Source organism: Oryctolagus cuniculus, chromosome 8 (genome assembly GCF_051225735.1).
Source record: "Oryctolagus cuniculus isolate XC-2025 breed Fujian yellow rabbit chromosome 8, ASM5122573v1, whole genome shotgun sequence".
Lineage (NCBI taxonomy): Eukaryota > Metazoa > Chordata > Mammalia > Lagomorpha > Leporidae > Oryctolagus > Oryctolagus cuniculus.
Window position 1 is genome coordinate 111,306,474 of NC_142874.1, and position 14,149 is coordinate 111,320,622.

Consider the following 14,149-nt stretch of genomic DNA (forward strand, 5'->3'; position numbering starts at 1 on the left):
TGGAAGACAGAAGATAACTCTTGGTCTGTCTCTGTCACTGTCTCTCTGTCTCTTGGCCTTTCAAGTAAACAAATAAATACTTTTTTTAAAAAGTAATAGAAATTTACTTTTTTAAAAAAATGTTGATGTGAAAACAATAACAAAATAATGCCAAAATAAACCAAAGCAAAAGTCAAACTAGTCAAAATCTAGAAATTAAGATTAATGGCCATTAAACAAATCAAAACAAAGCCAGTTACAATTACTATTCCTAATTAAATATTTTATAATTATAATATACAATATATAATTAATATATTATTATATATTAATTAATGTGTAATATAATTAATTATAATTAAATTTCATGACATCTTATAAATTAATAATTAGAATATTTAGTACTTATAAAATTGCAATAACATTTGATACTATGTAGAAATTATAAATAAGAAAAATATGCTCTTTCATAAGTGTTCATCCTATCTATTATAAAATAAGAGCTAAACCCATAAAAATTAAATCTAGAGGAAGATTACAACCAGAGCCATCTCTTCTCAAAGCAAATGGTCTCTCATGTCTTTAAAATCATACACAATTATTTCTGAACTTGTATTGAAAAGCAGAAAGATATTTACAATTTAAAATAAAGTTGAAGGGCGAGCATTTGGCCTAGCAGTTAAGGCACCTCCATCTCACATGAGAGTACCTAGTTAATACCTGGCTTCCACTCCTGACTCCAGGTTCATGAAAGGCAATGGTGATAGCTCAAGTGATTGAGTTTCTGCCACTTACAAGGGAGACCAGGACTGAGTACCTGACTCAGTCCTGGCATTGTAGGCATTTGCAAAGTGAACTAGTAGATGAGAGCGCTCTCTCACACTCTCTCTCTCTCTCTCTCTCTCTCACACACACACACACACACACACACTGTCTCTCAATCAATAATTTTTTTAAAAGTTTAATGAAGTTGACTATAGGTGTTTCCTATAGACATAAAACATTTGCCGAATTATTCTTATCATTTATGCCATAATATAGTGTGATGATCAAATTGTTATTTGTTAGCATATTTGTTAGCATGCTGAAACAGAGCTGGTTTAATTAAAATGCCTGAAAGACTTTTTGCCTACAGCAGAACTTGTTAAATAATTAGTATAATACAACTGCTATGTTCTACATTTTGTTTTTAACAAAGATGAACTTTGGTGATATCTGGGTATCTAACATTAAATCAGGAAGGATGATTGTAGAAACTCAACATCTAAATAAAATATCTGAAGCTCAGAATAATTCAAGAATTTTGCCTTTGAATATAACCACAGTCATTTGCTTTTTCAAGAGGTTAAAGGGTTTTTCGTGGTAATTGGGAAAAATTCATAGCAACATTCATCTTAAATAAAGCAATTATCAAAATAAACTCATTGTACATACCAAATTGAGTTACAGTGCAGGGAACTGAAGTGCATCATGTATCAAATTCTAATAGTATTTCAGCTGGTTTAGTCTTTAAATTGATGAACACGCCAAGTTAAAGAGGTTTCCTGTTTTGGAGAGATGAGGAAGAGTTAAGAGGAATTCAACATGTTTTATTTTTCCAGGATTTTTCAATATCCAATTAAATTTTAGTGTGATAACTACATTTAGCTTGTTTTCTTACAGAGAGTGAACATTCACCATGATGACAATCTCATCATGCTAATGCCTATTCCCAAATCTAAGCTTTGAAGCAAAAAAGGCCATTTCTCCAAAATTTTATGTACAATATAAATGGAATATATATATATATATATCAAGCCACTGAATTTAAAATTATACAAAATAGAAATCTGAGAAACATTTAAATTTATATTGATAATGGGAGTTCATTTAAATACCTTGCTTCAAAAGACTGATTGATGTCTTCTACAATCTTATTTTCCTGCAATGTTTTTAAATTACTAGAAGCAACCCTAAGTAGTATTTGTGAATATTGTCAAGGGATCTTCAAATATGCTTAAAAGTGTATTAATTATCTATTTGTGACTATCTGAGAAGTTGGGCATTTTATTCATACAATGCAATAGAAGAAAAAAAAAAGCTAAAGCTACAGACTGGAAACACATAGTAGGATCCCAAAATGTGTAGAGGCATTATACTTAGCTACACAGGGAGAAAACAGTCCCTGGAATTTTTCAGAGGAACACAGTAACACCATTTTTGATTCATTCATGCAGGTCAAGCATCTCTTTTTTTTTTTTTAATTTTATTTAATGAACATAAATTTCCAAAGTACAGCTTATGGATTACAATAGCTTCCCCCCACCAACTTCCCTCCCACCCACAACACTCCCCTCTCCCTCTTCTCCCCTTCCATTCACATCAAGATTAATTTTCAATTATCTTTATATACAGAAGATCAATTTAGAATATATTAAGTAAAGATTTCAACAGTTTGCACCCACACAGAAACACAAAGTATAAAATACTATTTGAGTACTAGTTATAGCATTAGTTAAACACCTGAGAGTAATTGTGTATTAATTACAGAGTTCAACCAATAGTTTTAAGTAAAACATAAAAAATACTAAAAGGGTAAAGTATTAAGTTCTTTTTCTGTTTTTTTTGTTTTGCTTGTTATATAGTTATTTTTTTATTTAATAAATGTGAATTTACAAAGTGCAACTTGTGTATTGTTGTGGCTCCCCACCCCCAACCTACCTCCCTCCCTCCCATGGCCCTCCCCTCTCCCACTCCCTCTCCCATCCCTCCCTTCATCGAGTTTCATATACTGAAGATCAACCTAGTATATACTAAGCAAGGATTTCAACAGGCTGCACTCACACAACCGCACAAGGTATAGGGTATTGTTCGACTAGTAGTGTTGTTTTTAAGTTTCATAGTAAAACACATTAAGGACAGAGATCCTACGTGGGGAGCATGTACCCAGTAACTCCCGTTGTTGATTTAACAATTGGCACTCTTATTTATGGCGTCAGCAATCACCCGAGACTCTTGCTATGAGCTGTCTAGCCAATGGAAGCCCCTTGAGTTCACTGACTCTGACCTTGTTTAGTCAAGGCTGTATCACAGTGGAGGTTCCTTCCTCCCTTCAGAGAAAGGCGCCTCTCTCTCCTTGATGGCCTGTTCCTTCTGCTGGCGTCTTGTTCACCAGGATCTTTCATTTAGATTGTTTTTTGCCACTGTGTCATGGCTTTCCATGCCTGTGAGACTCTCATGGACCTTTTAGCCAGATCCGAATGTCCCAAGGGTTGATTCTGAGGCAGGAGTGCTGCCATTCTATGAGTCTGCTGTGTGTCCTGTTTCCCCCTCAGGATCATTCTCTCCCCTTTAATTCCATCCTTCATTAGTTGCTTTCACTGGTCTTATTTGTGAAATCTCATCAACACATACCCTATCTTGTTGATCAGTTGTGTATTTATACTTATCACTTTACCAAGTGTGCTGGCATTGGTAGCAGGTCAAGCATCTCTAATCCAAAATTTAAAAATCTGAAATGTTCCAAAGTATAAAAGTTTTTGAATATTGAAATGACGCCAGCCAGCGCCATGGCTCACCAGGCTAATCTTCCGCCTGTGGTGCCAGCACTCCGGGTTCTAGTCCCGGTTGGGGCACCGGATTCTGCCCCAGTTGCTCCTCTTCCAGGCCAGCTCTCTTCTGTGGCCCGGGAAGGCAGTGGAGGATGGCCCCAGTGCTTGGGCCCTACATCCATTGGGAGACCAGGAGAAGCACCTGGCTCCTGGCTTCGGATCAGCGCAGCGTGCCGGCCGCAGCGCACCGGCCGTAGCAGCCATTTGGGGGGTGAACCAATGGAAGAAAGACCTTTCTCTCTGTCTCTCTCTCACTGTCTAACTCTGTCTGTCAAAAAAAAAAAAGAAGAAGAAGAAGAAATGATGCCACAGTGGAAAATTTCATACAATGAAACTTTGTTTTATGCAGAAAGTTATGAAAAATAGTATATGAAATTGCCTTTGGGCTTTGTGTATAAGATGTATATGAAATATAAATGAATTTCATGTTTAGATTTTGGCCCCATCCCCAAGATATCTCATTATTTATATGCAAATATTTCAACATCTAAAAAATTTCAAAATCCAAAGTACATTTGGTTCCAAGTAATTAGGAGAAGGGATAGTCAATGTATTTCACAGTGAAAATGCTATTTCTTTAGAAGTTCTACAGAGAGCCTGTAAAAATTTGAAAGTCTATCCAAAAGTTCTTGCTTAGAAATAATGGTGTTAAAACATATTGAACCATAAATATTATATATCTTCTTGGAGATCAAAACTGTCCATGTGAGTTTTGGAATGGGTATCTCACATGGACCTTAGAGGGTGTCACCTTTAGAGTTGTCAGGTTGTTTTTCAAAAAGAAGAAATGAATGACCTACTTTAAGTGTTTTCTGAATTACCAAGAATTTCACTCAAACTAGATTGATTATACAGAATACGTAAGTTAGTTTCTTGCTATTCTAATAAAACAGCCACTACAGGCTACTTACAGTCAAAAGAGGTTTATTTGGGTTGATGGTTTTGGAGGTTCAACAGTCCAAGACCAGATGGGCCCCCTGATTCAGCCTCTGGAGAAGCCTTTTTGGCCAGCAGTGTCCCACGGTGGTGCAACAGGGAGCACATCTGTGTCTATGTGGTCTCTTAGCAAACCACCAGGATTTAACCATGGGAGTTCCACCCTAATGATACAGCCCAGTCACTTCCCAAAGGCCCCACCTTCAAACACCATAATTGAATTAAGTTTCCACCATCTTAGTACAGTTAATAGAAGACATTGGGAGCCAAACCTTCAACACATGGGCCTTGGGGAGACAGTCAATATCCAAACTAATATTCAGATCATAGCAGAGAGAGATTTTCTTTTTATTTAAAAATAAAAAAAAATCAAAATATCTCAAGGGATTAAAAGGTGCAAAGCACAGTCATTTATATAGCTGAGTCTTAGAGCTGGAAAGGAAACAGAAAACAGTCTCTCCCTCCACCTCCAGCCTTGTTTGTTCTGTTCCTCACACACTGGCACAAACAGAGCTTAACTCCCATCTCCAGTAAATTTACCAACTCACATTTCTGAATACCAGTTCCAAATTTCTGACATAAGAATCTAAACTGGCTCAACCCAAGCAATGTTTCTACTCTCCTTGCTTCTCATGTCCACCACTTGCCTACTAGTTGAGATCAAGGAGAGGCAGGGACTTAGAAAAATCTACAACTGCAAGAATACACCCTTTGAGAAAGAAATGTTTCCAGAAAAGGAGGTAATTTGGGCAGCAATTATTGCTATCCTCCAGGAGATACAATTATGAACTTGGTCCTGCATATATGTGTACTTTGTACTTTGTTACATATGAGTATTATTTAACAACTTGCTTTTAAAAAAATTTTTTTGCAGTATGTCACACATACATTTCCACCAGGACTTTAAATGTTTTTGGCATATAACAGGCACCCAGTTATTAAATGTTAGACATGAGTGAAGCAGCTATAAACCAGCATTATTTCACTTTTTGTTTGTTGTTTTAACTAAAATACCTGAGAGTGTGTCTCTGGGGAAAAAAGGTTTATTTCAGCTCACAAATTGAGATTACAGGTTGGGGGGCCTCCTAGGCATCTGACAGAAACTAGTTATGCCATATTCAGGGACAGTGACTACGTGGTTTAGCTAAGAAGCCAAGAAAGAACTTAGGCTGAACTTGAACTGAAATGCTCAAACCTCTCACAAGAACCTCCTCCCCGCCAAAGGACATACCCCCAGTGACTGAAAAACCTCTCAATAGCTATACCTTACAGAGGCCATCATTAGATGATGTTTTAATCAATCAACCCACTGACATTATAACATCAGAGCTTAAACTGCTGCATGTGCTTTGTGGAGACAAATCCTACTCAACCTATAACATCTACATTTAGTTATTTTTCTGGGTATTACGAGATGTTCTATAGGTTGTTGGGAACAATCTCTAGTGATGAATCAGTGTTAAAATTGCTTATATATATATATTGATTTAGACATTTCAAAGCTGAATCCAAAGTGTTAGAATTAACATTGCTTTAAAACAAAACAAAACAAATTAAGGTACCTATTATCACATAATGAAATAAAATATTTAGATTGAAGTTATTATTAATGGAGATTTAGCAATTGCCTTGCAAAAGAATAGATATGTCCAAACATTATAAAGCAATCTTCAATATATCTTGTCACAGACTAAAATACATTAAAATATTATCATGATCCAAATACTATACTAGTCCCTGAAAATATTTTTCTTCCTTCATCATCTCCTTTGACCACTTCATGCCACTGCACCCCAGTTTAGTTTACATAGCTAGAAAATATGCTGATGCAAAATGGTCATTCCCATGAAGCTCAACCAGCTACATAAATGAAGGAATACATATGTGAGTAAACACATTTTGACAGCTCTTCAAGAACCTTTGTGATAAATAATCCCTTCCACCCTGAGACAAAATTAGGAAAACAAACATTTGGAAACAAAGGTGATAAAATTTGTAACCATGAGCTGTAAATTCTAATTCCCAGAAGCCCTGTTGGAGTTCAATTTGTCAGAGGCAGCTTTGAAACCGAAGATTTTTTTTACTATGAAAGTTGTGAATCTGGAGCAATAGAAATCTTTACCACCATTACACCCACCCTTTAAAAGTCTACATCTACAATATGTAGCCACGTAATTCTTCTTGTTTACCTCCTAATTAGTCTCCGTTAAAAGTATTTGTGTTGTTCTCAAGCATTACTAGAGTATTGACTCCAGCTGTGACACATAATGAACTGTTCCTGAAGTCTTTCCCAGGGAGCTGGTTCAGTGCTTAAGGAGATTTACTTGTTCTTAAGGCTGAGCAACCATTAATTCCATTACAATGGGTAGAAACATTTAAAGGCAAGTGTATATTGCTAGAAGCAGGTGCCTAAGAATGTGGTTGTCTTACAGTTTTAAGAAGGCAGGAAACTCAAATTAACTCCATGAAGCCATCTGTTAGAAACCAATCTGACAAGCAAAGCTAAGCTTTGCTTGTTTTGTTCAGCTCTGGGTTGCTTGTTTCCTCTAAGTTCTTGGCACTTAGAGTGATTTCCCTTCATTATTTTAAAGTCAGGTGAAAGTAAGTCATGTAGTATTAGTAATTCCAAAAGAAAAACGACAGGAAAGAATAACAGGATTGGAAAAAAGGGGGGAAAGGAAGGAAATACTGCAGTTTATTAGAATTTTAGAATTTATTTCACAATACAACTAAGTATAATACTTCACAAATAAAAGATTCTTTTAATTGATGTAATGCTGGTGTTGTTTAATCACAAAAACTAGTTTAGTAAATGACAAAAGGCATTTTATTTGCTCAACTGTACACATCTGCCTAGTTCATTTGTAGGGGGACAGGGCATGTAGGCACTATCTGCTGTTTCATATATTCTCCCCTGTGCCCAACACAGTGATAGGTAATTATGAACTGTGAGTTGAATTTTTTTTAATGATGCCCAAAACTTGGTGCTACTGGATTTCATTTCAAACAATAGTCAGCCCAACAACACAAATCCTCCGTGTTGAATGTAACTCTCTATTAAGTCAATATCCCATATACCCCACTCCTTCCCTTGGCTCCTCATGCTCCCTTTAGAGTTATATGCCCTGTTTTCACGTGTAGGAGGGTTAGTGAGATGGATGCTGAAGCGGGGGAAAAAAGAGACAGAGAGACAGAAGACAGACAGAGCTCCTGACATCCCAAAAGACCACGTCTTATTTCAACAAGCAGAAATTTATCGCTTCTCTGCCTTTTGGCTAAGATCAAGTGTAGTACCTGTTCTTATCAGTTTAATATCAACAAGCAGAAATTTATTGTTGATTGACTTGCCTTTTCCAGTAATCATCATTTTGACAAAAGAAATGACCAGAAGCATCAATGGATTACGAATGACTAGTTCTATACACTTTGGGACTAAATTTTAGCCTACTGTATCATATTCCACATCATTAAACCTGCTCTTCCCTGTCAAAATGCATTCCTGAAATTTTACACATGGAGCCCAAGAGAATAACGTATAGTGCTTAACACCCCAGTTTGTGCTTAATGAAGATTGAAAAGTAAGAAAATTCCTACCCATATAACAAAGACTTGAAACTATTCAATTCTTTGCTCGTGTGATTTTTTTTCACATTTATTTTCAATTGTGTGTGTGTGTGTGTGTGTGTGTGTGTCAGGCATGCAACTTTCAGTTTTTTAAAGAGCTGATTCTAGGATTTAGACAATGCTAGGAAGAATTGTAACCATTACTGCAGGAGTTAAAATGTGCACATGCCCAAGGCAATTCATTTCTTTGACTAGGCTGTCAAAACACTCAAATTGTATCCCTGTCATTCCTTCCTTCCTCTTTTACCCTCTCCCCAGCAGGGGCTCCCAACACTGAATCTTTGTCAAAAGAGACGACATTGTCAGATCTGCAAACTGTGCCTAAAAGGATTTCCAACCTTCTTTGTGTTGATTGTCATGTTTATTTCTTTATTTCTTTTTTGCAGAACCTTGCTGATTCTTTTCCGTTTAATTTAGTGGAAAAACTTATGCTTTAGGTCAGTTAACACTTAACAAAAGTGGTCATGTGTGTGCTTAAAAAATCCAAATAACTGGAGACTTTCACTTTATTTACACAATGAGGAAAGTAAGCAGTTTGCAGATTATGTTTACTTCTACTGAGAGAGAAGATAAATTGTATCAGAGAAACTCCCATAAGCATGTTGCTGATGTTCTGAAATGTGTGTGAGCCAACAAAGCCGCAAACAGCCCTAATATTATAAGTAGTTAGCCTAGACAGCTCATAGCAAGAGTCTCGGGTGATTGCTGACGCCATAAATAAGAGTGCCAATTGTCAAATCAACAACGGGAGTCACTGGGTACATGCTCCCCATGTAGGATCTCTGTCCTTAATGTGTTTTACTATGAAACTTAAAAACAACACTACTAGTCGAACAATACCCTATACCTTGTGCGGTTGTGTGAGTGCAGCCTGTTGAAATCCTTCCTTAGTATATACTAAGTTGATCTTCAGTATATGAAGGTAATTAAAAATGAAACTCGATGAAGGGAGGGATGAGAGAGGGAGTGGGAGAGGGGAGGGCCATGGGAGGGAGGGAGGGAGGTTGGGGGGGGGGGGGGGAGCCACAATACACAAGTTGCATTTTGTAAATTCACATTTATTAAATAAAAAAAAATTATATAACAAACAAAAAAAAGAACTTAATACTTTGCCCTTTTAGTATTTTTTATGTTTTGCTTAAAACTATTGGTTGAACTCTGTAATTAATACATAATTACTCTTAGGTGTTTAATTAATGCTATAACTAGTACTCAAATAGTATTTTATACTTTGTGTTTCTGTGTGGGTGCAAACTGTGGAAATCTTTACTTAATATATGCTAAATTGATCTTCTGTATATAAAGATAATTGAAAATTAATCTTGATGTGAATGGAAGGGGAGAAGGAGTGGGAGTGTGGGTGGGAGGGAAGTTGGGGGGGAAGCTACTGTAATCCATAAGCTATACTTTGGAAATTTATGTTCATTAAATAAAATAAAATATTAAAAAAATAAGTAGTTAGTAAACAGTAAGACAATTATTACCAAAATGGCATACAGTCCATATTAAATATAATCATATACAAACACTAAAATAACAGAAAATATTTGTTAATCACCAGCTAAGAGCCAGACTCTATACCTCTAATTATTACATTTATTACACGTCAAGCACTCTTGAGTGCTCATATTGCTAAGTCTTGGAATATCAAAATTAAAAAAAATTCTTTGCCCTCTGACCATTCACAGTCTAGTGAGAAAAAAGACTGGTAAATAATAGCACAATGAGAATAGATGGACATTTGCATACTTACAGAGGCTTTTACCAACAACATCCAACTATGAAGGAGGAACCAGAAACAAAGGAGTGGAATCGAAGATCCAAGTATTGAGGAATGAGAATTAAACAGAAGACAAATGTTGCAATGTTGCTGTGTGAGCAAGAAGAGAGGCAGTTTTCCAGATTAAGAAAGGAAACTTACAAAGCATAGAGTTATGAGATTAGCAATGGACCTTGGAGAAGCCACAGGTAATTGTACCAGGGTGGAAGCTGAGGGGAGGAAGCAAGTATTCAAAGGCTGGCCTGCCATGCAAGGGAGTATGGGCTTTGTCTTTGAGACAGAGGGAAAACAATAGGATTTAAAATATATATATATATATATATATATATATATATTTATTTGTTTGAGAGGCAGAGATACAGAGAGAGGGAAAGCTCTTTCATTTGTTGGCCCACTCCCCAAATGGCTACAACAGCCTGGAGCTGTGCCAGGCTGAAGCCAGGAGCCAGGAGCTTGGTCCAGATCCCTGATGTGGGCACAGGGGCCCAAGGACCTGGGCCATCCTACGCTGCTTTCCCAGGCCGCCAGCAGAGAGCTGGATTGGAAGTGGAGCAGCCAGGGCTCAAACCAGTACCCATAGGGGATGCTGGCCCCGCAGGTGGAGACTCAGCACACAACAGAGTTAGCCCCAACAACAGGATTTTTAAAGAGTGGCTAAAAGATTGTAACTTAGAAATAAAAATAATAAAAGACATCCTTTATTGACTGCGATTGTGTACCATTCTTATTAAACTCGCATTACCAGGTTACAAATAGCCATTATTATCCTCATTTTACAGATAACTGATGCTCAAAAACTTTAAGTAACTTGCCCACAACCATATAGCAGCTAAGTTTCATAATGCTCTCAATTTCCATTCTACCTCTCAGGGTAGCTGTGGCCCAGTGGTTAAAAGCAAGTGTTTTAAAAGCCCACTGACGGGGCCAGTGCTGTGGTATAGCGGGTAAAGCCACTGCTTGCAGTATGGCATCCCATATGGGCACCAGTTCGAGTCCTGGCTGCTCCACTTCCAATCTAGCTCTCTGCTATAGCCTGGGAAAGCAGTAGGAGATGGCCAAAGTCATTGGGTCACTGAAATCCTGTAGGAGACCTACAGGAAGATTCTGGCTCCTGGCTTCTGATCAGTGCAGCTCCCCGCCATTGTGGCCATCTGGGGCATTAACCAGTGGATGGAAGATTCTCTCTCTCTCTCTGCCTCTGCCTCTCTGTAACTCTTTCAAATTAATAAATAAATTTTTTTAAAAAAAGAAATCCAACTGACTGGGTTTTGAATTCCTACCCACTTTACTTGTTTTATGACCCTATATAAGTTTTGTTTCATTTTATCAATGGAAAGTGGAAATAATAAAAATTTACACCAAAATAAATAAAGGCAAATGAGGTAGTACACATTAAGCAGTTAGCACAACACTCAGCCCTTAATTTAACACTCACAATTATGATGCTAGAGCAGACACTATGCTTCAGCACATTGTATCCAACCTTTTAATCTCTGTATGAACCACACAAGATGAGTATTATTATCTTCATTTTACAATTTTTTTAAATATTCTGAACTTAGAGAAATTAAATCTTCTGCAGAAAGACATAAAATTAAGTGGCAGAGCCAATTCTGCAACAAAGTCCCCTTTCTTTTTATACAAAATATGATATGCCAGTCATTTGTGTACCACATAGTATAAATTTAAAAGACTGCAAGGTAAGAAGTAGTATATTTAAGAAGCTTTTGTAGAAATCTGAGACAGAGTTGTCGAGCGTTGGAAATACTGTAGAGTAAGAGAAGTCAGACATTTTGACAAGACTGAATACAAGATCAATGATGGAACCCTGAAATTAGGGAAGAACTTGCTTTCCACGGTCCTTAATTTCGGGAGAGAAAAAAAAAGAATTTCTTTACATCCATAGAGCTATGCCTTATAACAAACTTGTATGCAGAGGAATTTCACTAAACAGTGTTCTTGGTCTTTTTTTTTAACTTCTTCTTTTACACAGGGAGAGTTTTAGAGAAGGAACTGAGCAAGAGAGGATTAAGATGTCAGAGTACAGAGGGAGCTTGCTGCTATAGTCTAGAAGAAGATAGTTTTTAAAAAGTGGAAAGAGCATAGTTTCAGGGAAGAGTTAGGGAGAAAACAGCAAAGGAAACTACGTAAATTGGAGGAATACAGTGGACCCACGTGGAGGGCAGGACATGCGCAACTCAGGACCTCAGCAGCCAAGAGCCACCAACCACATCAGCGTTAGAGAGGGAGGTAAGGTCAGACGGTAGCAGCCCAAGCCACTGGTGAAAAGCTGCAGGAAGAGCCTAGAGGGAATCCAGCTTGGAGCCCCATGGGGGATAGTGTGCCCACCAAACTAGAGGGAAAGAAAACAAAGTGGGAGGCATATTTTCTCTCTCCCCAGTCATCCTGCAAAAACATCCAGTAACAAGCTGACAGAGAGCAGGCACCATTTTGGACATACATAACAGCTGTGCCAGCTCACATCCGTGCCCAGCAACCAGCCAAGAGGAGACTCCTGAGTCTGGTGGGGAAAACAGACAGGGGACTGAGTGCTCATGACTGTGAGAAGCTTGTGTGCTGGGACTGTGAAAGCACTGAGGCTGCGTAGGATGTAGCTGGGACTTGGGGCAGCCACCGCGGGAGGCTCCACATGACCAGCACTCCCTGGTTACCTGACAATGGACATCGTTGGGGAATTTGAGCTTATACTGAGGACTGCACAGATCCTTTGTGTGGTCCTTGTGGCAGAGCAGATGAATAATATACTCACTGGGGCTAGCGTCGAGGCCCTGGTTACCTTTGAGGAGAGGAGCTTAGTTGAGTCTATGCCAACAGACAAGAACAACCCCCCACCACCACCCACCCCAATTAAAAAAAGAAAAAAAAAAAAAGAGATTTACCACACCAAACCTGGGTGTGTCACCTAGACATGCCCTTCACCATGAAGCACTGAACAGAGCTCCTTGACCAGACCAAGCACACACTCTAGGTAATCCCTGAAAGCAGACAAAGAAGAAACCAGCAAGTATCTCCACAAATGCCAAATAACAAAAGTACCAATTCAAGAAACAAAAATAAGGAAGACAACATGATGCCCCCAAAAGAACACAACATTTTAATACTAAATTGTGAAGATAATGAGAATGAAGAAATGCCAGAAATGGAATTCAAAAAATTGATTACTTAAGATTAAATAGGATTACTGTGGGGAGCAACTCGGACTAGACTAAGTTACTGGAATTAAGACTTATTCTATGCATCTGCTCTCCCACAATATGGCGCTGAGAAGGGAGAAACAGCTTCTACACAGCTGCCTCCAGTTCAACCAATAAACTGTAGGACCTGCTCCTGATTGGAGGAGAGCAGCGTACTCGGCGTGTGGGTAGCAGAGTTGGGATTGGTGGAAGAGGACTATAAAGGAGGAGAGAGACAACATGCACCAGGAACATCTAAGGGGAACATCTATCTGAAGGAACACCTGTGCAGCCCCCGAGAGAGCCGGCCAGCGGTGTGCCGCTCCCCTACGGAAGTGGGGAAAGTGGCCAGGGGGAACCACCCTTCCACGGAGGTGGAAGGGATGGTAGCCAACCCGGGAAGAACCAGCAGCAAACCTGGGAAGGGCCGAGCAGACGAAAGAACAACGCAGGGTCCTGTGTCATTCCTCCACGAAGAGGGGGAGCGACAGATTACTTAAAAGTTATCAGAAGTAAATGCATAGGGCCGACGCCGCGGCTCACTAGGCTAATCCTCCGCCTAGTGGCGCCGGCACACCGGGTTCTAGTCCCGGTCGGGGTGCCGGATTCTGTCCCGGTTGCCCCTCTTCCAGGCCAGCTCTCTGCTGTGGCCAGGGAGTGCAGTGGAGGATGGCCCAGGTGCTTGGGCCCTGCACCCCATGGGAGACCAGGAAAAGCACCTGGCTCCTGGCTCCTGCCATCGGATCAGCGCGGTGCGCCGGCCGCAGCGCGTCGGCCACGGCGGCCATTGGAGGGTGAACCAACGGCAAAGGAAGACCTTTCTCTCTGTCTCTCTCTCTCTCACTGTCCACTCTGCCTGTCAAAAAAAAAAAAAAAGAAGTAAATGCATAAACTAATGAAATCTGTACATGACATCAAAGAAAATTTTTCCCACAATTTGAGATCCTAAAGAGAAATCACAATGAAATCTTGGAAATGAAGATTGCAATAGAACAAATAAAAAAATGCAGTAGAGAGCCTTAACAACAGAATCAGTGAAGCAGAAG

General features: G+C 38.9%; 1 long non-coding RNA gene and 1 other non-coding gene across 4 annotated transcripts in view; one reads left to right on the top strand and one right to left on the bottom strand.

Annotated features, from left to right (window-relative positions):
• Positions 1-1,412: 1,412 nt before the first annotated feature.
• Positions 1,413-14,149, bottom strand: part of LOC149125113 (uncharacterized) — a 104,112-nt gene continuing 91,375 nt past the window's right edge. For all 3 annotated transcript variants that reach the window (XR_016212431.1, XR_016212432.1, XR_016212433.1), the window contains one exon: positions 1,413-1,523. This is a non-coding gene — a long non-coding RNA (uncharacterized LOC149125113). The remainder of the gene's footprint in view (positions 1,524-14,149) is intronic.
• LOC127483360 (U2 spliceosomal RNA) lies at positions 7,761-7,953 on the top strand. Its single transcript, XR_007909551.1, has one exon. It is a non-coding gene; the product is annotated as a U2 spliceosomal RNA (small nuclear RNA).